The sequence below is a fragment of the Carassius auratus genome, unplaced genomic scaffold (assembly GCF_003368295.1).
Source record: "Carassius auratus strain Wakin unplaced genomic scaffold, ASM336829v1 scaf_tig00024449, whole genome shotgun sequence".
In the NCBI taxonomy this organism is placed as follows: domain Eukaryota; kingdom Metazoa; phylum Chordata; class Actinopteri; order Cypriniformes; family Cyprinidae; genus Carassius; species Carassius auratus.
In genome coordinates, this window is record NW_020525345.1 from 26709 (window position 1) to 52500 (window position 25792).

Below are 25792 nucleotides of genomic sequence, written 5' to 3' on the forward strand. Positions count from 1 at the left end.
AAAGGATACCAGATCACACATGTGGGGATCATGTGACAGCAATGACCAGCACTCTAAAAGTAGATTATTTATATCCAACAGTTTTAGAGAACATGATGAATCGCACAATACTGGAAATCTAATTTCTTTTCCGATCTATACCACCCAGCAATCCGCCTCCAGAAAAACATGTTTGTGTGTGACCGAGGCAAAATGACACGTGCTGAGAAAAAGTCGGTCTCAGGGGCCTTCGACATAGCGAGCGTCCCATGTTTCTCCTGGGGGTCCGAGTGCTGTGTGCATCTGGAAGAAATATTTGGCTGAAGCTTGGCCCAGAAGGCTTTCACAATGTGCCTTCCCGTCTCTGAAACACATCAGAGTTGAGATACATGTCAGGAAGACGAAATGCAGCGTTATTGTCGGAGAGGAACAAGAGGGTTTGTTGAACGCAATCGCACGATACAATTAAACCAATTCTGACGAATAACAAACATAAAACACACTGCTTGTTTTACCTCTCTACATTTCATTAGAAACATTCGCCATGCTCTATCCAGCTAACGTAATAAAAATCATTATTTATATTTAGAAAAATAACTCTGGATATCCAAGATGTTTATTTCGGGATTTGGTGAAGCATGGTTTCAGCTGCGGTTCAACAAGCCCTCGATGAACTCTTGCACTTTGACTGCTAATCTCAAATCACTCTCACACAGGAGCTTTTGGCTGTGCTAATTGTTTTGCTTATTTTTATCTGTCTTCCCTTTTTCCTTCCAGCGCCAAGCAGAGGAGCAGCCAACAAGAAGCAGGTCCAACAACATGCCTCTCAGCACGAGCGGGAAGTCTAATTTTCACATCTGCTCAAGTGAGAGGCTTAAATCAACAATCACTTAAGATAACAAGACTATATAAATTACAATGGCAATGAATTTAACGAGCAGAGCTCTTAAACATCCAATATTGTGAGCGTTTGAAGGTCCCTGCAGAGTTGAGCAACTGTGGTGCGTAACCAATGACTCAAAGAAGTGGCAGAAGTTCAGGTCTCTGTTCCACAAAAAGCTTAAACGAATTCTGTATTCCTGGCAACTAGTGATGATGGCACATCCTAGAAGATATTTATCTTCATTTATGAACATTGCACACGTTGTTCTGTTATTTATCAATATTGATGGCCAGGAGATAAGGTAATGAGTAAATACTATGTGTTATTATTTCCATGGGAAGCATCACTTTCACTATAGACTTACAAATGATTTTCACTTAGTAGGCAATAAAACAGGTGGAAAATCTCACACACATAGACATTCACAGATTTTTGGGCTTGTAAGATTGTTTTAATGTTTCTAAAAAAGTCTTATGCTCACCATGGCTGCATTTATTTGATAAAAACAAAAACAAAAAACAGAAATATTGTGAAATTTTACAAAATTTTCAAATAACTTAATTTTAATATATTTTAAAATGAAATGTATTACTGTGATGTCAAAGCTGGATTCTCAGCATCATTACTCCAGTCTTCAGTGTCACATGATCTTCAGAAATCATAAATGTACTGCTCAAGAAACATTTCTTATTATTATCCATGTCAAAAACAGCCTAACATTTTTGTAAATTTTCTATTTATTTATGTAATTACCAGGATTCCTTGATACATAAAACATTCAAAAGACCGCATTCATTTGAAATGGAAATCTTCCGTAACGTCTTGAATGTCTTTATTGACGTTTTCGATCGGTTAATAAATCCTTGCAACATGCTCACAACCTCATGCAAGAACTTTTGCACATGCAATAAAAATGTTTAAGAAAGTGTACCCTACCCTAAAAAGGTTGCTGTACAAGAAAAGCTAAGAAGCTAAAATTACTAATACTGCATGTGAAAGTGTGGCACTACTGTATATAGTGTTAAAACAATATTTAGCAGATGAGCATTTGTAAGTCTGTTACAAATGCTTTGACATCTAGTGTCACTGATGCAGGAAGTAAAGTATTTGGTTCATATGTTAGATCATTAGAGGAATGATTAGGCCTATTTGTTCTCTCCCAGAGGACTGTTTTCTTTTTTTAATACTGTATGACAGGGACCGTTTGCCTAGAGTGGCATCTGCTGGGAAAATATGGATGTGTATTAAATTATAAGAATAGTTCAGAATGAAATTCGCTACACTTCTCTACTTTTGCTCTCAAACTTCATTTGACTAATTATATACAGTTTATATTCAGTTTACTCAGTATAGTATATTCAAATTCACAAATGATCATTTCAGAAAAAAACGTAAAATATTTAAGATATTAAATCTATTCTTAAAATAACTTAAATGCAGTATGATCCACGCAGAAAGTGTGTGTTTGCTTGCAAAAGGTGAGTAATTTTTTTTTTTATCTTTGGATGAACTATTTTAATAAGTTTTAAAGACTTTTGTTTCCTCATGCAAAGAGGTTCCTGTTAGGGATCATGTTAAGTTTGTAGCAGGTTTAGGCAAGTCAAATCAAAATATTTACATAGCATTTCGTACAATACAATATGTTTCAAAGCAGCTTCATATTAATAAACAGGAAAATAACTGTTAATGTTGTAAAATTCATCAATTATGGAACAAATTCAAATAAAGAAGACAACAGTCATTTAGCCCAGTTTAGTTCAGTGTTCATTCAAATCAGTTTGATAACTGTCTATAGTTAATTATTTATCTAAATGTATTTATAAAAACATTTAGATATATGTTAAAAAAGTTGCATACATAGAATGATATGGTTGCTTCATATATAACCAGGGGTGCACGTACGAATTTCAGTCTGGTTCTATTGAGAGAATCTGGAGATTTGGTTGGGTACTCACACTATCATATCATGATAATATTATATTTGTCATGTGACCTTTAATTACTTGGAGGTAGTCCTATAAAGATTGGTAAATCGGTGTTTCTCATCTGTCTAATGAAGAGCCTGCATGCTCGAAACGTCACATACGCTATGCAATAGTTTTTAATACCTTTGAAGCTATGTTGCCGACTTTACATTCAAGTATTTTTCTGCTTGTTTTTTTGGTCGAGCACCCAGTTTAGATTGATGTGCGTGCTTTTGCTTATATATATATAAATAACATATATATATATATATAAATAACATATAACATAACAAATAAAGTATGATAATACTATTATATTTTAAAATAAAAAGTGAGTAAAGTATATATATAGTACACATAAAAAATACGATGCTAATATTTATATTTTCTTTTTTTTATATACTTTTATTTTTATTTTTTTATACAAATCATATTTTTTTAACCTAAAATCTGAAAGCTTTTATTATGGCAGATTGTCGGCGAGTATGCGCTGCCAGTTTTAGTGCTGCCAAGTGAAGCACATCAGTGAATGAAACATACCACAATTTTGCGTTTTATTCTGAAGTATTACAGTTAGTCGATCTAAAATGTCAAAAATGCTGGCATACAAATGAGCGGTCTGAATGGATTTACTCGCACATTTTTTATTTTGGTTGTGCATGTGCACATGCGCACCCCTGTATATAACCATAAAAATAAAAACATAGAAATATGATTAACCTAAATTAACAAACTTATATCTTCATCCACCCAAAGATATAGATAACCGTATAGGTAAAATATATGTCAATGTCATATATTACATTCCATATGGAAAACTCAGTGCAGTGTTGATTCATCAACTATGAAACAAGTTCAGTTTAGATACAGTATAAGTAGTGTCATTATTCAGCTCAAAACTGTTATTTAACTGGATTTAATCCAAAATGAAACGTGTTATTTTCATTATCCAGCTTTATATAGTTGTTGCTCATCTCATCCGTGTCAGTGCAGGTGTGTTGTGATGTCCAGGTAGCTCTTAGAGTCTTTGTTGTGGGTCCACACTCTATTTTTTTTATTATTATTTTTTTAATGTGGAATTTCCTCTCCCTTGTTCTGTGACGGCACCCCCGGCCACTATCTCTTCTCAGGGTTGAGAGATCATTAGGGCACAAGACCTTACTGATGTTATGACTGCGAATCGATCTTAATGGTCTTCTTGTCTCAATGACTTGTTAAAAGTGAACGACCATGCAGGGCTTCACTGCAGCATTGCGGTCACCCTCCAAACTGCTGTCTTGGGGATAATGCTTACACCACGGATCGTTTTTTCCGTCTGTTATAGCTGAAAACTGTGAGGAGCATTCTGGAATGTAATGAAATGCGCAAAAAACACAGTTTGTGGCAAGCATTCCTAGTCAGACGCTCTTTTCAGGACTTTTCCTGACACGGCACCCACATGATTAGCACAGGATCGGAAAGCATAATGAGTTGTCTATGGGACTGAATGCATTTATCTGAATAGCTAGGCCGGAAATATACTTTACACAAGGGGTAAACTTTGTCAATTTCTTTAGACGTCTTTCTTTAGAAGCTGTCCTGTCAAGTTAACATACTAATGTGCCAAGTTATATTTCAAGATGACTACTACTAAGTGAAATTAGAATATGTATATATATATACACACACACACACAAAGAAAAAAAGAGCATTTATTTGCAAAAAATAAAATAAATAAACGTTAACTTTTAAAATAATATTATAATATTAAGAAATGTTTCTTAAGCACCAAATGAGCATATAAGAATGATTTCTGAAGGATCATGTGACACTGAAGACTAGAGTAATGATTCTGAAAGTTTCTTTGTCATCACAAGAATAAATTACATTTTAAAATATATTAAAAAAAGAAAACAATTATTTTAATTCACAATATTACAGGTTTACTGTATTTTGTAATCAAATAAATGCAACCTTTATGAGCATAAGAGAGATATTGAAAAATCTTGTTGACCAATTGCATAAACCCGCAAGTAGAAGGTTTATTATTCGGCATATTTGAATGTGTATTTGGTTACCTCCATTTGGCGGCAAAGCTTGCTCTAACTTGTGCTTACTCTATTGTATTTTTGTATTTCCCTTATCCATTTTAAAATTTTGTAACTTTTATTATTTGTTTTTCTGTGTCCCATATTGCTATATAGGTTTTTTTTTTTTGTTATTCCAGTTTTAGTTTTAGTTATTTTATTAAACTAAATAAAAATAAGAAATGTTCTGGCAACTAGCTGGATTTCTTTTTTTATTATTATTATTTTTTTTAATTATTATTATTTCAGTTAGCGTTTATTTTATTTCAAGTAACTTTTTTCCTGGATTTAATCTTAACTAACTTTAATAACTCTGGTGAATTCTTGGACGATGTATTGCTAACTTGCGGTAACAAACCTCAGCACTCAAGGCGCGACAGAGTTAAAATGTATCTGTTTATAAATTGGATATGTTATCATTTAGATCGATAATTTCTCTTTAAACTGAAAACTGAGTGTAGATGAAGACCGTTTGCACTAATGACAGCGCCCCCATTGGCAAGACTGAGAAGCCAGTGCATACTTGCATTGCGTTATGAATTTTGCACAGAATATAGTTAATATATAAGTAGTGTGTATATAAACTCGCCTGCTACAAGTTTGTTTCTGATATTTTTCTTAGTGGCAACAGAAGGACTAACATATAGTTTTTGGGTGGGCCTGCCAACTCGAAACATTGCATTTCACTTTGAAACCCAATGAGTCTAATGCATTTCAACGGAACAGGATAACATGGCAGCTCTCGCTCCAGGCACTGTTTCCTTGCCTCATGGCACTTCTGTCACCACCCAGGATGCTGACACGTCCTCAGGCGACGACTTCGAGAGCCTGTTTGTGGTGCCTTCGCCAGCTTCCCTTCTTCTCTTTTGAGATCCATTCAGCAATGACGTCTCATTTTATCAAACCTCCGCAGGATCTCCAGTGAGCTGATGTGTGTTTTGGGCCTGTAGGCGGTTGGTGAAACATGACTGATTTGTCAAGGGGCATGAGTGATGTCAGGGAGAGAGGAGGGACATATTTCCACCAGGCAGGTCAAGGGTCAGCGTGAGGTTACACTTGAACAGTGTGGTAAAGCTAAGCAGGGCCTGGGGCTTCAGCCTTTCATCAGTCTGAGTCACATCCCTGTTTAGACAACAGTGTGAGGAGCTGCTTCAGTTTGAACTGTCTGCTGCTATGTTAACATGCTAAAGACTGGCAGTAGAATGAGACAGGGTGCAAATGTTCATTTTATGCATTAATGTGACACTGCTTTAGAATAGTTCACGGAAAACTTACATTTCCAAACTTATATGACTTTCTTCTGTGTATTTTTTTTTTTTTTACTGATAATAGTGCATTTAAATCACCTAAAAGCAACCAAGAAATAAGTATTGGTATAGTGTGTGCTTACATATCTTACCTACTGTCTGGTAGGGGTGTTTGCTTTCTGTATTGACATTTTTGTAACAAATCCAGTTTTTTTTTTTTTTTTTTTTTTTGGCTGTTATGAACGTACCTTGATTACCAGAGAGACAAACACAGTTTTTACAAGGCAAAGTCCTGTCATATTTGCGTCTATCTGTTTAGCCATCATTAGGAGGGAAGGAGGATCAGCAGGACCCTTGAAGGTGGCCACTGTCAGACAGGTATGAACAGCTCATCAGATGAAAAATGAAGAAGCTGTTTTGTAGACAGTGCGAGTGTAATTAGCCCACACAGTTGGTCACAGTTGGTCTGTGCTTAGTAAAGCTTCTGTTAACCTAACGGGGTCGACAGGTTCACATACACTAGATTTAAATTCAACGCCTTAATGGAATTTTACATGCTCAAGTTCTCAAGCTCTATCAGCAGCATTATGGCATATGGTTACTCATACAAAAAAAAAAAAAAAAAAAAAAAAAATATATATATATATATATATATATATATATATATATATATATATATACAAATCTTCATTAAATCATCTTAATTAAAGAAAAAAGTTCTTAAAAAGATTATTATTGCACAGTTGTATATATAAAAAACTTATAACAAAAGTCCAATATGATTTAAATTGAGTATTCTAAATAAAAATTCTAAATCTTTTTTGGTTGAATTATTTAAATTGAGCAGTTTTATAAAAAAAAAAAAAAAAAAAAAAAGAACAAATATTCTAAATGATTTAAATAATTAATAGATTCTATAATACATTCTATAATACAAATAATTAGAGATTTATATCATAAAAAATATGCATTCTAATGAATTGCTAATATATCCATCCATATGTACAAATATAGGATAAATTGCTCAGTTATCCTGAACTAACCCTATATATACTATTTATATTGTTTCTGTTTATAAACCATTTCAGAAACTCATTTTGATGTAAAAACAGACTTGGACATTTTATAAATGTTTCTGTGAGTATGTCTATTATTTTATAAAGTTGTATTCAACATTTTTGCCTACATATATGCATATATATATATGTGAAAAAAGTTAAATAAATTTGAAAAGCATAATGTGAAAGTTTGTTTACAGGAGGTTTATTTTATGAAGTCATTGGTTGAATATTTATTTATGATTGTTACTGTTAACCAAATATATTTTGTTCCAGTTGTGATTTTTCATGCCAAGAGAATTGCTGCCTTTATTGAATTATAATTTCAAATGACTTCATTTTAGTGTACAGTACTTCATTTTATAACTTATTTGGCATGAAATTCCCCTGCCATGTCTGCAAGGGCTTGTTTAGATCGCTCATGCTATCACAACATGCCACAGGTACATTTCTGTCTGTCATTAAACACATTTAAAGTGTCTCAGGCCCCCACCAACCCACCCCATTACGCTAACCAGAGTCTCAACTAATTTAAAACAAATTGGGAAATCGTGGCAGAGGTGTCTATCAGCATTCCCCCTACAGAGAGACACTAAGATATTTTAACACTCCGGGCAGCCCACACAAATAAAACCAGCTCTCTGTGTGGGGCAGGCAGCCGCAGGCCAGGAGAGGATCATGGGAGGTAAAACTGGAAGAAAGAGCCTTTCACACGAGGACACTCCAGTCCTTAGGGTGCACAAAAACCATTAAAGCCCTGAAAAAGTGAACAGTTCATCAGTTAGACGCACATTCAGCCTGTAAAGAGACAGATTCATTTGACATGTTCATTTATTAAGGTTAATGCTGCTTAAAAGTGCACACAAGACCTGCAACAGAACCAGAGAATCGGACACCAGTGTTTCTATTATACCGATGACATCTAATATACCTGTGAATGCAAAAGACAGCAGAAAGACCAAAACATTACAAATAATTAAAATAATTCCTCACTTTTAAGTGGTCCTTTTTCTTTTCTCACTCCTAGACATTTCAAAATATGATTTAATAGTTCAAGGCTTAAAGAAAGATGAATATTGCAAAATTTTATTCAAAGCTTTTTTAAATATTTTATCATATTTAATGTTTACTGTGTGTGTGTGTATATATATATATATAAACAATTCTGCAGAATTTTTTTTTCGGGCTTCTTTGAATAAAGTTAGAAAGTGTTTTTTTATTTTTATAAAAAAATATTTTCTAACAATATGTCTTTATTATCACTTTTTATTCATTGAACACATCCTTGCTAAAAAAAAAACATTTATTTAATTTTTTTTTTACATTAAAGAAAAAGACAGTAAAAAAAATATGCTGACCTCAAACTTTTGAACGATATTGTATATTGTTGCAAAAGATTACTGTTTTGAATAAATAGTTTTCTTTTAAAAAACTATTTTAAACTCATCAAAAAATCCTGAAAAAATAATCACTGGTTCCAAATAAATAAATAAATAAAATATTAAGCAGCAAAACTGTTTCAGATATTGATAATAAATCAACATTTTAGAATGATTTCTGAAGAATCATGACCGAAGACCGAAGTAATGATGCTGAAAATTCAGCTTTGCATTATAGAAATAAATTACATTTTAATGTATATTAAAATAGAAAACCATTATTTTAAATTGCAATAATATTTCACAATATTACTACTTTTTCTGTATTTCTGATCAAATGCAGCATTGATGAAGAGAATTATTTAAAAAAAAGAAAATCTTACTGATCCCAAACTTTTGAATGACATGCAGTGTATCTATCTATATATGTGTGTGTGTGTGTATGTGTGTTCATACCATATACTGTAAAAAAACAGGTTCATACAAATAAATAGATACTTCTATGTTTAGTGTTTTTCTCTGCAGGTTTATGGATGGTGTAGTTTTTCATCTTTTACACACCACCTTAGGAGCTTATGCTGAGTCTGCATTGTAAGGTTCATATGATTTATAACAATTATATAATAAGTTTCTCTATGGTGAAAATAACTTTAGGTCATTTAGGTGCAAGTGCTTATTTACAGTATGTTTGTTTTGAGTGCTGTAGCTCATCATAATTATTTACTTATTACAGGATTCTGATATTTCATCCGAAGAAGAGCCTATGCAATCACACAGAAACCTGATCCAGGACTTGCATGTGCTGGGATTAACCAAAAAATATTTCATCTCGGCCTTCTTCCCAGGTAACGATATGACCACCTGACAGCTTTCCAGACTCTCACCTCCCCAAACAGCGTTTCGGCAAACATTCAGATTTCTTGCTCTCAGGTTCAACACCTATTGTAAACAGTGTTCTGAGTTGGTGTGTTGGTGTCGTACAGTTGGCCAGTTTTCTGTGCATTATTAGTCAGGATTCATTCTCCAGTCAGAGAGATTGAATTTTTTTTTCAGCGTGGGCCACAGGTTGCCCCTGTCACCAGAGGCTTTGTGCTGAGCATCAGGTTTCATAAATGTAAATCTTTGACTGAGGTGAAATTGAACACGGACCACACAGTCCCAATGTCAAACGGCATGACCATAAATTCACATGTGTCATTGTTGGTGAGTAAGAGTTTTTTTGGCCAGTTTTTTACAGCAGTGGTGTAAGACTAAACAATAACAAATGCTTTATGTAGGTAAGCTTGAGACTGTGCTTTGGCATATATGAAATATCATCAGAACAGCTGTTGTTATTATCACTAATATCTTTTTTTTTTTCTGCTTAGTGCCTTTGTGGAGAAATTGTGGCAATATACAAATAGTATACAAGACAGGAAAGTCAAATCACAATTCAGTATGCAAATAAAGGCACAGTTGAAGACCAATCGCTATTTAGGATGCAGAGATTGCATATACTTTCTCTGTATATTCTCTGTTGCTTTAAAAATAAAAGAAAACAACAACAAAAAGAGGAATTTTGAAAAAGGTAATTGTGAGAATTTCACAAATTGCAAGATGTAAACTCAGAATATTGAGGTAAAAACATCTGAATTGTGAGATTTAAACTTAAAATTCCATTTAAAAATTCAATCAAAATGTACAAAAACTGCAAGGTATAAACTCATAATTTCAAGAAACAAAGTCAGAATTGTGAAATGTCAACTCAGGCGCTGTTTAAACAAGTGCATTTTCATTTTTAAATGGCATTTTAGAATTAAAACGATCTGCGTATAGACTGCCGTTTCAGCTATGTTTTAGAAACGAATTCCGTCTACACTTCCGTCACATGACCATTCATGCACACTGGGCATGCGTGTAAATACGTAAACAAGAAGTCAGTTGCTAGTGGTGGGCGATACTGCAAATTCTGGTATAGATCCGATACCAAATACATATAGGGTCAGTATCGCCGATACCAATACCAATACGATACTTTTTACTTAAAATAATAATAATAATAACTTTTGTGTAGAGGAGTGCAGTAGGTCTATGTCATTATTTCTGAGGTGGATGAATGATCAATTAATTAGGCAATATTTTTATTAATGTATTGACGTCCACAAAATTTTTAATTATTAGGCACTGTAGAATGAATTCTTTACAGCCTTTTAAAATAAAAAATAAAAATAAATAAAGAATAAACATTTTTTTTCTGGTTTTAAAAGCAAATGAAATAAAGTGCACACAATTATTACTGAGGAATAAACAAAGAACAAATATACCTGTGCAATTACATTCCCTAAGCCCCCCTTCTGGACTTCAATGTGCTATCATCTTCACTCACTGTTCACAGCTCCTCAGCAAGTTGTGTCAGTGAGTCACGTGATGACACAACAACGAATCACAGCAGAGCAGCAGGAGGGGGAGGAGTAGCAAAGTGGGCCAGGATGTGAAAGCAGCATTTGCTCAGGATTGTAGAGGAATAAGACACAAGCAAAGTATAATGAACGTATATGAGAGATATTTAAATTAAAATATCGAGTCAATTACAATTGTATCGATCCAATACCAGTGTTGGTATCGATACTATCGATATTTAGATAGATCCGCCTACCCCTATCAGTTGCTAGTCACTGGAATGTTCAACAATGAGCATGATGGAGAGGAAAAGCAAAGACATCTTTGTGTGGACAGATAATGAGGTGGAATTGTTACTCAAAGTAACTAACGATTACAAGGCGGCCATTGCAGCCAAAAATGTCGATTGGGAGTCATGCTGAAACAAATACAGCAACATACTAGACAGATGCAAGATACGGTTACACGGTCGTAAAGAATAGTTTTCCAACTAAAACGGGGTCAGCAGCATTTTCCAAAGTCTCTATTTTCGAATGTGGAATATGCCGGAGTAGTCTAAACAATAGGCGTAACCGTAGCAAAAGTTATGCATTTTAAAACGAAACGCATTAGTGTAAATGGGGCCTCAGAAGTCCATATAAAAAATTCTAAATTGCAAGATGAAAACTCAGAATTCTGAGGAAAAAAGTCTGAATTGTGAGGCATAAACCCCAAATCGCAAAAACAAAAAACCCAGAATCGCCTCCATAAAAGCAAGGCATAAACTCAGAAATTCTGAGGAAGGAAAGTCAGAATTGCTAATTTATTACCTACAAACTCACAAAATCTTTTTAATTTGTTTGTTCAATGGCAGTAACAAGCCTCCACAATTCACTTTTTAGTATTTCATACTGAGAGTGACTCCATTATTTCCTAGACAGAAAAGGATTTTTCTTCAGAGCCGTACTAGGAATTAGTTTAGCCCTTTGGGATTGAAGTAGTGGTTTTTATTGCCTCCCAATTGTATGATTTAGTGATAGAAAGCACGAGAGGTAGTGAGAGGAATACTAGAGCAGGTGTGAATAAAGACTGCAAATGGCTTTAACAACCCACAGGAGGTGCTGACAGTAATTTATAGTTTATATATATTGTGGATTTCCAATGAACAGCTCCTCAGCTGTAAAAACATATATTAATTTCTTAAAGGTAGCACAGTGAAGACAAGTGGAGATAATCTCTCTTAAGTAAGCTGGATCATCACAGCGGTAGTTTTGAGGTCTGATGCACCTGTGATGTCACAAGGGAATGAATAATGAGTTAAAGAAAGCTGTTCCTAAACCAGTGCCTGTGCTTCTTTTTTTCTCTCCCAATCTTCATGCACTTGCCTGCATGGGTGATTCTAATTCAAGCTTCATCTCCTCACCATTTGCCTCTCAGCACCTTGGCCCCTTTTTCTGATCGTATCTCCCAATTATGCCCTGCAAACATTCCTGCACTCCAAACAGACAGTGAACATGGAACGCTGGAGTCCATGATCACCTGTTCTCTTCTTCTAGACACACATCTGCTTCCTGTTCTACACCAACAGTGAGCAGTTATGTCATTCATTCAAACTCGCCTTTATACAGAAAATGTTTTAAATAAAAAGGGGTTTACCTCTTATAACTGTCACTGGTAGTAAATAACATTTCCAATGAGTATACAATCAAATGATAAATAAATGTCAATAAAATAATAATATATATATTTTTCACCAGTTATTTCTGATATAAGCATAATATAAGCACAAAAACAGTAAATATGATCAATTTTAATGAAAATCTGAAACGCATAGATTTTTACAAAGCTCTGAAAATCAAGGTGGTAAACAAGGAATTTCAGAGTCAGCTTACCACAACTGTCCAGGTAGAGGCATTAAATAAATGATACTGTAACCTACACACGTGTGCATTTTAATTAACAGCTTGTCATTAACAACATAAATCACTGTATTTATCAAGATGCATTTGGTACGCTCACTAAATCTTTCCAAGAACTAACCCTGTGATCTCTGGCTCAATTTTCTAGAGGACCAACAGTATCGTTCTACACGTGGCCTTGATAGCTTTGACCTATGACCTTAACATTGTCTGATGTTTCAGGGAAGCAAGAGGGAAGGCCAACATGGGTCAGATAAATAGGAAGCAATTACTTTCTTACCAAAGCAAAAGGTGTTGTTAGATGATATGGTGAGGGAAAGTCAGGTTTTTTTGTAAGTTCTCTTTAAATGTATTTAGTGCAAAGTGTGTTCAATCAAGTGTTAATAGCTGGATGTTTTAGTCAACGTCACATTTTCAGAAATATACAAAATAATATTAATAATTATTATTAAAATAATTATTGTTGTATTGTCCACAAAATAGGGCAGTTGTTAAAGAAGATATATACGTCTGTAGTCATGAAGTCATTTGAAAAACTGGTGCTTGTCCAACTGAAGGACATCACTGGACCATTGCTGGATCCTCTTCAGTTTGCCTACAGAGAAACAGGTCTGTGAACGATGCAGTAAGCCTTGGACTGCATTATGTTCTGCAACACCTAGACAGACCGGGGACTTATGTGAGGATCCTGTTTGTGGACTTCAGCTCGGCCTTTAATACGATCATCCTGGGAAAATAAACATGCAGCACCCGTACAATCAGCACCGGAGCTCCCCAGGGCTGCGTTCTATCCCCACTGCTTTTCTCCCTGTACACTAATGGTTGCACGTCTAAAGACCCCTCTGTCAAACTCCTGAAGTTTGCAGATGACACCACACTCATCAGCCTCATTCAGGATGGTGACGAGTCTGCTTACAGACAGGAGGTTAAAGAACTTGCTGTCTGGTGCACTCAAAACAACCTGGAGCTTAACACGCTTAAAACAGTGGAGATGATCGTGGACTTCAGGACAAACCCCCCTGCTCTCCCTCCACTCACCATCATGAACAGCACTGTGACTGCAGTGGAGTCATTCAGGTTCCTGGGAACCACTATCTCTCAGGACCTGAAGTGGGACATTCACATTGACTCCATTGTGAAAAAGGCCCAGTAGAGGTTGTACTTCTGTAAGTTTAACCTGCCACAGGAGCTGCTGAAACAATTATACTCCACCATCATTGAATCCATCCTCTGCACTTCAGTAACTGTCTGGTTCAGCTCAGCTTCTAAATCTGACCTCAGAAGACTACAGAGGGTAGTCCGGACTGCTGAGCGAATCATCGGTACAACCCTCCATTCTATTCCAAAACTGTATTTATTCAGAGTGAGCAAAAGGGCTGACAAAATCACTCTGGACCCCTCACGTCCAGCACACTCCCTCTTTGAACTGTTGCCATCTGGTCGACGCTACAGAGCTCTGAACACCAGAACAACCAGACACAGGAACAGTTTCTTCTCTCAAGCAATCCATCTATTGAACAATTGATAATGACTGTGGAACACACTACACTGTTTATATTTATATACACATACACTTATTTATCTAACACATACTTAGTGTACACTTAAATTCTGCACATAATATACCTGTCATACAATTGTCAATTTGTATATTGTAATTTCTTACCTACTTTAGTCTACTTTATTTTTAGTATTTTTTTTATTCTTTTATTATGTGTTTTTTGTTATGTTGCTGTCATTCTGTTGCACTGTGGAGCTTCTATCACGATAATAAAAACAATAAAGCTCACTCTGATTCTGATTCATTCATTCGACTGGCAATAAAGTGAGAAACATGAACATCGCATTTCTGAACTTCAGCCGTAAAAAACACATTCGTTTTTGCACATGTGCATTGTTACTCACTCTGTTCCCGTACCACTTTTCCGACAAATCCGGAGGGCTTCTAATTTGAAAAAAAAAAATATTACATTTAATTTGTTTATAAAATTGCATATTTGATTGTTGCAAAGTGTATTTTGTAAAATATTTGTAACTTCTCTTTATCACTTATTAGAAGCACCACAATTACTTGCATTTTTATAACACTATAAGTGAGTCCCATCGGGTAATGAAAGTTCGACACACACTTGTGGTCTTCATGCTCACTTGAACACTTGAGCTAAATACAGGAAATGCATCATGTAAGTAGACAAGTTTACAAATGCAAAGACTGCAAGTGTGAGGAAAAGCCCTATCTATATAGATCAGTGAGTCCAGTTCATGAACAAATGACTCTTATGAGCCAGTTATTTTTAGTAAATCAAAAACATGTGACGCAACACATGTAGTCAGATTCACTAGTAATGAATTCATGAGCTGGATCTTTTAGTGAATACAAATATAGTTGTATTCACATGTAAATGACTTTTATGAGCCGGTTTCTTTTCAGTGATTCAAAAACACAGTGCAATAACTGTAGTCCAGTTTAAGAGTAAATTACTCTTATGAGCCTGATATTTTAATGAAAGCTGAACTTGGAAAAGCGTATTTTTATTTGGCAGAAGTAGTAAGAGTAGTATTCTGTTTGGTATTCTATAGTATAGTATCTGAATTCAGTTTTTTATTTACTATGAAATGAAAACAAATTCAGAATACACTGTTTATGAAACTTGTTGAGGATTGTTGACAAAAACAAACTTTTCTTTTTAAGAATATAATTATAATTATTATTTAAACTATAAGACAAGAGGAAATTTATAAAAAAATTCTGAAGTAGGGTACATTTTGGTTTTCACAACTCATGCATATACTTTTTATGTTTTTAAATACTTTATCTTATGCCAGTGTAATATGCAAATATAACTTTAAGTAATTTCTCTGAAAAGTCTAAATTTTTTTAGCATCCTGACATTGCAGCTTTGACAGTTTGGGCCAAGATTGACAGTTTTCTTTGACCAGATGAGTAAAGTGTTAAAGCCACCTAGTCACTTTTTTTCATTCTAATTCCATTAACCAGTTCACTCTTTGAGCAGTGTCTTTTATTCAATAACATGTAATGTACAAGCACACATTTCTCGCCTTTAAGCACAACACACAATAGGCCTCAAGATCTTACAAGAGAAAATCAATCCTGTGTCTCTCTTCACTTCTGACCTCTGCACTCTCTACAAATCCTGAATTAATTAAAGAGGGAAATCCCACTGGCCAACACAGAAGAGGGATTGAGTGTTTTTGGCCCCCTCCGAGGTACCAGAGGATTAAAAGAGATCACTCAATGATGAGAGAGTTTCCAAACCTCCAGGTACCTGCGGTGACGAACAAAACTGCGTGTTTTTATCGTCAATCCCAATGGTGTACATTGCAGTGATGCTGCTGTATGTAGCATGGCCCGATGACACTTCAACTGATATTTAGTGCCTCAGAAGGATGTTTTTGATGGCTTTTTGAGAGTTTTCCAACAGGGATAAGACAGGAGTTGACGTTTAACAAGAGTCTTGCTCATGGTTGACTCACCCTCAGGCCTTGCCCCCTCGTCCTAGAGATGGAGGCGGTTCTGGGTTTGGTTGCTCAGTTTCCTGGCTCCTGACCCACTTGGAAATCCAGCGTTGTAGCTTCAGCTTACACGGGTCGCTCCTGTGGCAGGTTCCCAGTGGTACATACCCCGCGATAAGGAGCTGCAAGGGAACTATTGTTCCCTGAGCCCAATCTGTCATCGGGGGCTTGTTGAGCAAATACGCCCAGGTATGACCACAGTTACAGCATCTCGCACTCCACCTACCTGTCACTTCCAAATCTGAACCTCGGACACATGGAGAACAGAGGCCTCTTAAAGGGCTTTTCACAGCAGCGCCATAAAAGAACAATTTTGGTTCCCCAAAGAACCTTTCAGTGAACAGTTTTTAAAAGAACATTGTGTGTTTGTGTGAAGAATTTTAATATTCTAAACACCCTATTTGTTCACTGGAATGTTTCCATGGTGCACCCCTAAATGTAAGGGTTCTTTATTGGCATCTATGTTTCATTGAAGAAACTTTAACATCCATGGAACCTTTTTGCATGGATTTGTCATAGTGGGAAAAAAATTGATTATTAAAATGTTCTTCATAATAAGGAGAAAAGTTGGAATCAAAAATGGTTCTTCTATGGCAATGCTTACGTTTTAAAAAATAAGGAGCCAAGTGCATAATGACATTATTGAACTGTCATTAGGATTGACATTTCCACAGACACTAAAATTCCCCTGCACAGACAGGGAACGGTTTGCTCCAATCTTCCTTGGAGGGATGGGATTTCTCTGTGGTGTGAACTACATTTTTCAGGATTATAATCTAAATGGGAAAGGACGAACCGCAGGGCTCATGAAAGCGAATGTATGGTCTCCTGAACTGGGATTGTAGTCTGTAAGGAAACACTCTCGTTAAACTGCCACTTTCAATCAGGATTTTGACCGCGGTGGAGATCGTGGGGCCGCACCGGAGGGAGGGCAATAGGTGGGAAAGACGTCTCCCCTCCTGAATTTGATCCAGGATCTGCTCCCTCGATGTGTGTTCAGTGGCTTACGTCACAGGCCAGGAGCCCTTAAAACAAAGTGTAAGTCTAAATTGCTGAGCTTGAGTTGCACCGTGGTCAACTGTTACCCTAGCCAGTAATTTATTTGGATTTTATCTTGATTTCAATCTTGGGACTTTTGAGTGACTGATGCTCCAGTTTAGGACATGTAACAATTTTTACAGTCAAAAACAACACAGTTTAGTGTCAAATAAAGGCAGTTTCCAGATATCTGCCTTTTGTTGTGTCACTAGTGTCACAATTCACTTTTCTTCAAATTACAGATGCAGAAGATGTGCCAGTCTCAGAGGCTGTGTGACGCTCTCATTCATCACTGTAAAATGGTCATCCTCCACTTCAGAATAAACAGGCTGTCGTTTCTAATGCATTCATTCATGGGTGGCCACCTCTTCCCACCCAAACAGCCCACTGGAAGGTCTGGAGAGGTAATTTTCTTTAATAACACACCGTAATAGTTCGAACATGGTTATTAAAAACCACCACTATTCTGGGCTTAAAGGGTTTTGTGCCAGTCGGCAGTCCTCTGCCAGTCCTACATCTCTGAACTAATTCCTCAAAAAAAGGAGAAAAATTGCTGAGCCACATTTATGACTGAGCATTATATATATATATATATACAGAGGCAAGAACTGACACAGTATGGCTCCCACTGGTTATTATTGTTAAGTTCTTTGTGATTTAACTTGGTGTAAAATGTAAGTATTAAAGTGCCATTCCAAACCAGTTTTTCAATGCACAATTACTTCAGTCTAGACGATGTACAATATATAATTAATCTTAGTATTCCAGCCAAGGGATTTAACTTGTACAGCATGAAAAGTATTGGCCCATTAAATCTAAGATTTTGTATTTATTTACTAGCACAACCAGGGTGTGGAAGCCCTTTAAGAAATGAACTGTGAAAGGCAGGAAATCATGTTTATTATCAATTACATGGAAAATATGCACCTGTCACTAACTCTTATTGCCATTGTGAATTATTGCCAGCTTAACTGTGAAGGAAGTCATCTGGAATATGTTTAGTTTACATCGTAGTAAAGTCACTATCATGCATCATTCAAAGTCAACATGAAATCAGATTTCACATCCTAGGTCTTCATAAGATTGTTTGAATTATGTTAATGATAAAAAAAAAATTACCAAACTGTCATTATTTTACACTACTGTTGTAGATAATGCAGTCTTTCTAAAATCTTGCCAGTAGCTAATGCGTTTTTAAAATGCTAGTTAAAGGAATGGTTCGCCCCAAAATCAAAACTTGCTGAAAATGTATTCACCCTCAGGCCATCCAATGTGTAGATGAGTTTTTTTGTTCATTGGAACAGATTTGGAGAAATGTAGCACGTTTTGTCTTTCTGAAGGTTACATTGTTATTGTACAGGTAAGTCGTTAAATCCTTTGTTCAATCAATTTGTTCAAAACTGATTCATTCAGAAAGAAGCAAGTGACCTTCTGGTAACACTTTAGAATAGAGAACACATATTTACTCTTAACTAAGACTTTTTCCTTTACAAACACCTAATTTCCTGCTTATTAATAGTTAGTCAGGTAGTTGCTAAGTTTAGGAATGGGGTAGGATTAAAGGATCTAAAATGTGCTAATGCAGAATAAAGCATTAATATGTGTTTTATAAGTACTAATAAACAGCCAATATGCTAGTAATATGCATGCTAATAAGCAAGTAGTTAATAGTGAGAATTGGTCCATAAAATAAATTGTTACGACCTTCCTTGTGAGTGAATCACTGAATCATTTGCTCAGCCATTAGGTTAAAACATGGATTCATTTTTAATATTAAGATTTCTTGAAAATGTTTACTTATTTCTAAAAATGTTTTTGAAAGAAGTCTCTTATGCTCAGCAAGGCAGCATTTATCAAACATAAATGTAAAACAGTAATACTGTGCAATATTATTACAATTTAAAATAACTGTTTCCTATTTTAATATATTTATTTTAAAATATGTATTCATTTAAAAAAAATTCTCAGTACTCCATATTAATAATTCTAATATGCTGATTTGCTGCTCAAGAAACATTTCTTATTATCAATGTTGAAAGCAGTGGTACTGCTTAATAAGTTCATACATCTTCATTAATAACTATTTTCAATATATATATATATATATATATATATATATATATATATATATATATATATATATATATATATATATATATATATATATATATATATCCTTTAATCACTAGAAATGTCTTTACTATCACTTGACCAACAGAATGTGTCGCTGCTGGATAAAATGCATTAATGTTATGAATTAAACTTACTGACCCAACACTTTAAAAGGCCACAAATTGGAAAAGAGGCTCTTTAGAACTAGATGGCCATCTACCAGCAGGAATTTAACTGAAGAGAGCCAAACCTTGACCCTTTAAATTCAAATGTAAGGATGTTGTGTCTTTGGTTCAGTTTTTAAATCAACATTTTTCTTTCTTGCTTTAGGGAGAGAGAGAAATAGCACAGTATTATGAGGCCTGTGTCGAGAATCTGCTGAGTTGTTCTTACATCTGTGCATTCTCCAAATAAACAGGCTGTCAACAGCCCGTCTGTCCCAGCATTGTATACACGACACACTGTGAGATGGCCAATACAAATAGGGTTGAGCTGAACCATATTGCACTTTGGGGCTAACGTAGACCAGCTGCATTATCACATTGAAAAGACATCTCTGAAACTCATGTACTGTACCAGCCGAACCAGTATGCTGTGGCAACGCTGCATCTTTTTAGGACACCTAAAGACTAGATTTACACTAGACATGCATTGATTTCAGCTAATATCTACTGTAAGGCCATAGAGGGTTTTGAAGTTGTCGCTCCGTCATGCACTAAAAAAATGATGGCAGTTTTAATATTTATTGCACCAAAACGATCTGGACATACATAAAAAACCTAAAAATGAATCAACTCCAAATTAAAATAAGATAGTAGTAAATAAGCCAAAGTAAATAAACATGTCAACAAACTTTATTTAATATGATCTGACACAACAGCTGTGGATATTAACATCTCAAAGATGCGCAGATGGGCTACAAACACCTGCAATTAATAATTAGCTTTCTACAAATATTCCACCACAACCCTTTTGTGGTGTTCTGGAAAGACTCTCAAACAAAACATTGAAACATTCGCACCGTCTGCGCTGCTGATTCTGCCTTCTTTCTTTAACCCACAAACTTCCGTAGTATAAACTCAAAGTCAGACGTCCCTTTCACTCTTCTATTCAGTTTGTGCTTTCTTTGCTGTTTGCAGTAAGCTCATAGCTACCAGGGAAATCCTTCATTAATGGTAGACTGTTTACCTCAGACTCTTGCTTTAGGTGCATCCTGTGTTGTAGGGATGGGTTCTTGGCTCTTCACAGGGGCTGGCTGGTTTTGTCAAGTACAGCTGTTGAGTTTGTCATTGCAGAAGGTGAGCAGAGCTGCATGGCTCACTGTGGAGGTAACAACAATGACAAAATAAATGAAATATTCCGTTGTAATAAATGCAGTTAACACTTGTGCTGTGCTGAAAATCCTTTTCCTAATGTCATGTTCCTGACAAAAAAGTCTGGCCTTTTAAAAATGATTCGTGATCCCGCTCCGAACTCCTGAAATGATTCAAATGATTCGCGAACCCGCTTTGAACTCCCGAACTGACTCAAATGATTCGCGAAGCCGCTACGAACTCTCGAATTGATTCAAATGATCCGCGAAGCCGCTCCGAACTCCCGAACTGATTCAAATGATTTGCGATCGCCAAACTGACTCAAATGATTCGCGAATACGCTCCGAACTCCCAATCTGACTCAAATGATTCACGATCCCGCTCCGAACTCCCAAACTGACTCAAATGATTCGCGATCCCCATAACTGACTCAAATGATTCGCGATCCCGCTACGAACTCCCGAACTGATTCAAATGATTCGCGATCGCCAAACTGACTCAATTGATTCGCGAACCCGCTCCGAACTCCCGAACTGACGCAAATGATTCGCGATTCAGCTCTGAACTCCCGAACTGACTCAAATGATTCGCGAACCCGCTCCGAACATATGACATATATTCAGATATAAATGTAAGTTTTAAAAAAAAGAGATAATTTTCGATTTTGTCAATCAAGACATTGATTGCATGAGATTAAGTTTGTAAATGGCAGCCTGTGCCCTTTTGTAGTGTGCACATATATTTATCACAAAACTGTGATAACTGTGACTAAATTCAGTATATATATGTCTGCAATATGTTGCCACCCCTCAAAATTCCTGCCCCCTTCTCGCCACCCCATCAATATTTTTCTAGATCCGCCCCTGCTCTCTCCCCCTTGTTTAAACTCAATGTTTTTCTCTCTCTGCTTCTCCTCCTCTGTCCAATGTCTCTCTCTTCTCTCTTTGTGTGATTGTGTGCTGGACATGTCTAAGCTTGTGAGGTACGGTGTTTGATGTCAGTTAATTTCTCCTGGTGCTGACAGCCCAATGGTCCCGGCGAGGCCTTCGCCAACTTTCGGTTCCCAAGGTAGTCCTGCAGTAATTGTGGACCCGCCATCCCCCTACAGTGGATTACAGGATTTGTGTCAATTCACCTCCTGGGATGATGGTACTCTGTAGGGAAAACTTATGATGGTGCTCGCTGGGCACTCGCACACAAAATATTGTTGAATGCTAGAGAAATATTTGCTTAAAACCCTGAAAAAAGTATTAATTTTATTGCTATGCTTAAAGAGGCTGTGAACTGCAGTGGAGTTTAAAGAAATGACACATGATTCACGCAATCTACAGCATCAAAGCGCCCATAAGCCATTTATTTTTAAATAAAAGGATGATCTATAGATCTATATATGTCGACCAATTCGATGAGGTGAGTCTAACTATGCAAGTGTACAGCAAGTACTAACGAGAAAGAAAGTCAATTTTTGCAGTTGTATATTAAAATGTTTTGTCATTGGGCTGTGATGCTGTAATCTGTGAGGAAATACATATATAGACTTTTATTTAACGCATCGTATAGATAGAAGCCCTATAGTGTAGGGTTGATAAAGGGGGAACTATCCAGAATAAATAAGTGACGACCCCCTCTCCTCGCACTGAATCAACACAGTAACATCAGTTACTGTTGCGAGCATTCAGACCTCCTTTAATGGATACGTTAAAAAAGACATACGCAAACACTGTAACATAATAGTGCTTCTCCTCTAAGAGAACTACCGTGTATTTCCCAAATGCTTTTTGGCTTATATTGTGTGATTTCCCAAGACTGGAGTGCTTGTGTAACATCTGATTTTAATTGTTGGCATTGTTCCTGGGGAAGACCCCCCATGGCAGCGATCCACACCATCATTTACACAACATTTGCACCGTTGCTGCCGCTCAAAGATACGTTGGTAATGTGTGTTTGTAAAAACTGTAACCGTGACACTTCTCTTTTCAGGATAAATGTAAGTTGAACATCAGCTTTATTGCTATCTAGAAGGGGCCATTCTTCAGGAGCAGGACGTTTTAAATTAACATCTCTCAGTGAGGAGGAATTGTGAGAGAGGAAAGATAATCTTCGCCGGTGGCAAAGTGCCCAGGCTTCGTGGGAAGTCCACACTCCCTTCCCTGACATCTGCCAGCGAGTGCCTTCAGCGACACCTCACTGTCTCTAAAAGCAAATGCTTTCCAAGAACACAGTAAGAAATATATGTGCAGTCGTTCTTTAAGGAGTTAAATCTACATGATGTGGGGCTTGAAAATTGCATCTGTTAGTGTAACACAATGTATTCAGGTTGATCAGTAATATTAAATATGAACTACACTGTAATGATTATATATATATATACTATTTTAGTCTTTTGACTTAAAAATGTAGTTTCATGTAATGTGTTTCTTGCTGTTTCTTTGTAATCATTTCTGACATTTAATATATGTGTCATGAAATTACTGATATACTGATGTCACAAATGGTGCAGGATGAGTTCCAAGCCAAGATTTAATGTTTCATATTATAAAAATCTTCGTCCATCCACCTTCAATGTGGAAGTAAGCCTATGGGTGAGACTTCTGTTTCATTAGCCGCTATAGGGAAATAACCAAGAGAACAACAACGTGCAGTAAACAGTAAAACAGTTTGCAGTACAAACCAGTTTATTCTTAAGATAACAGATTAAAATAATATGATGGGACACATCAACTTTCAATATCAAGCAGCAAATAAGTTTTGTACATCTAAAAATAGCTTGACGCAAATGAGACCGGAAGCTACAACCATAGAATCTACAAATGGCGCCGCCTTTTTTTACGTCGGGAAAAAGGTGGATAGTTCTACTAATAGTGTTTAAAGGGCTAGTCTACACAAAAAATATAATAACAAGGTATTTTTATTTTTTTATTTTTTTAGTTATTTTTTGCTCCACAGAAAGAAAGTCATTCAGGTTTGGAACAACATGTTATTGAGTAACTGATGACAAAAATTTTAGTTTCATTGTTTGTTTGTTTTTCAAGTTGTATGCCCTACTTATATTAAAAAAGGCAATAATACAATCCTGATTTAAATACTGATATATATATATATTGGAATCTTGCCAGGTCTGCGGAACGAAATCAGCTTCAACCCAAGGACTAAAATCCAAGACAGCAAGCAGTTTCGGCCCAGATCCGGCCCACATCTGGCCCGCATGGATTTCACGTGGGCCGGATGTGGGCCGGATTTGGGCCGAAACTGCTTGCCATCTGGGAAGAACAAACTGGCAAAGGAAAAAAAGTAGCCCAATTCAATGGGAAAACTGTGGTCTGTGTCAAAGAATTAACCTTAAAGCATCGAAATTGACCATTTTTTTTATTGAAATAAGACTTTTATAATCTGACATTTACATCTCTTACTTTCAGTCTGTAAACCCAAATTTGCTGAGAGAAACAAATTTGATTCTTCTGATTTCTCTCCTCATGCCCCTTTCAAGCCGAACACTTTTTCAGCATCTGAAACCATTAGTGAGAATTTATCACTGCTGAATCCTGCAATAAGTCACTCAGCAGGCTCTGACTTGCCAAGTTCTAAATTTCCTGACGTGTCAGGACCTGAAGGAGCACACAGGCCTGATAAAACTCTTTGATGATTCCTCTTTCCCAGAAAAAGCAGTGTATGTGAGTGTTCTCCATATTTTGACTGGGTTGCAATGTGTCTGTTGGAGAATGTGTTGCACCGGTGTGTTTCACTGTCCGCTGTCCCCCTCCTTTTGTTTTGTATTATAATGACGTCTCCTTTCCAGGCCAAATTAATACCGGTTAATTAGTGCCTGACTTGCTACTAACAAGGTTTTTGTTCAGGCTGCTCTTGACACTAAATGCCAGTTTAAAGCTGTTATCGCTGCCAAGTCGCCCTGTCAGGAAACAGGAAATGGATCAGGCCTTCATGTCACCATAAAGCAACAGCAGAATGGTTCCCAGGGCCACATTGGTCTCGCAGAGAAATTACATCACCTCAGAAAACGGCGATAAGAATAACGACATGAAGAACTGCTTTTATATTGCAAAGGATTCGTGCTGTGCAAACTAGAATGAGCTCAGGGATTCCCAAACTGCAGCTGTTTTGTTAGAAATGAAGATAAAGATAAAAATTGTGTTTAAAGCAATGCATTATATTGGAAGTCTTTATAGGTCATTGCATAAGAATAAACATTCAAATGCACATATTTGAACGTTTGCTTAGATATTAAGACTTAAATGTTACATATTTAAATATGGAAGTGTCAATTAATAACCCTAATCTATGCTAAATATTATCCTGTTTTCAGCACTGCTAAAAATACAATTTAAAAGGATTTGAAACTCAAGTGATGGTTTCAGTGAAAACCTATAGAGCCTTGGATCAGAATAAACATTAAAATGCACATTAAATTGGACATTTGCTTAAATGCTAAGACTATAATTTGATGTAAATAAGTTTTGTTTTTGTTTTTTGTTTTCAAAAGAACATTTTTTTGTGTGTGTAAATTATATATTTATTGGCTTTAATAAATTTTTTTCAAAATAACAGAAACCGTGAGATATATAAAACGTTTGTGTTAATGACAAATTCAAAAAGTATAATTTCACTTACAATTTGTGGAAAATTCAGTTTTGAATTTCTTTCAGCAAGTGTGAAGCAAGATGATGTTATCACAAATGTTAGGCTTAATTTGTTTTGAGCCCAAAACACTCCTTTAAGGTTATTATGATTCTTAAATAATTAATTAAAATGAGATACTGTAGAATGGTTTGATTTGGTAATCAAATGTTTATTGCTTTATTCTCAGGACATGTGAATGCGTGACATCACACCACCAGCACAATCATCAAGCTGATAAACAGCACCCAGCATTCAACAAGAGGATAATGGTTTGCGTATTCCTCGGATTCCAAACTGCTCTCAGATG

The 25792-nt window shown here is 36.0% G+C and overlaps 2 long non-coding RNA genes across 2 annotated transcripts in view; both read left to right on the forward strand.

The window, feature by feature from the left end:
• The first annotated feature begins 821 nt into the window (after positions 1–821).
• Positions 822–13364, forward strand: LOC113078164 (uncharacterized). The gene is made up of 3 exons (XR_003281462.1): positions 822–844; positions 9310–9421; positions 13337–13364. It is a non-coding gene; the product is annotated as an uncharacterized LOC113078164 (long non-coding RNA).
• Positions 13365–17673: 4309 nt separating this feature from the next.
• LOC113078165 (uncharacterized) overlaps positions 17674–25792 on the forward strand; it is an 8265-nt gene continuing 146 nt past the window's right edge. The window contains exons 1-3 of the long non-coding RNA XR_003281463.1: positions 17674–17829; positions 22831–23071; positions 25673–25792. The exon at positions 25673–25792 is cut by the window's right edge and continues 146 nt beyond it. This is a non-coding gene — a long non-coding RNA (uncharacterized LOC113078165). The remainder of the gene's footprint in view (positions 17830–22830; positions 23072–25672) is intronic.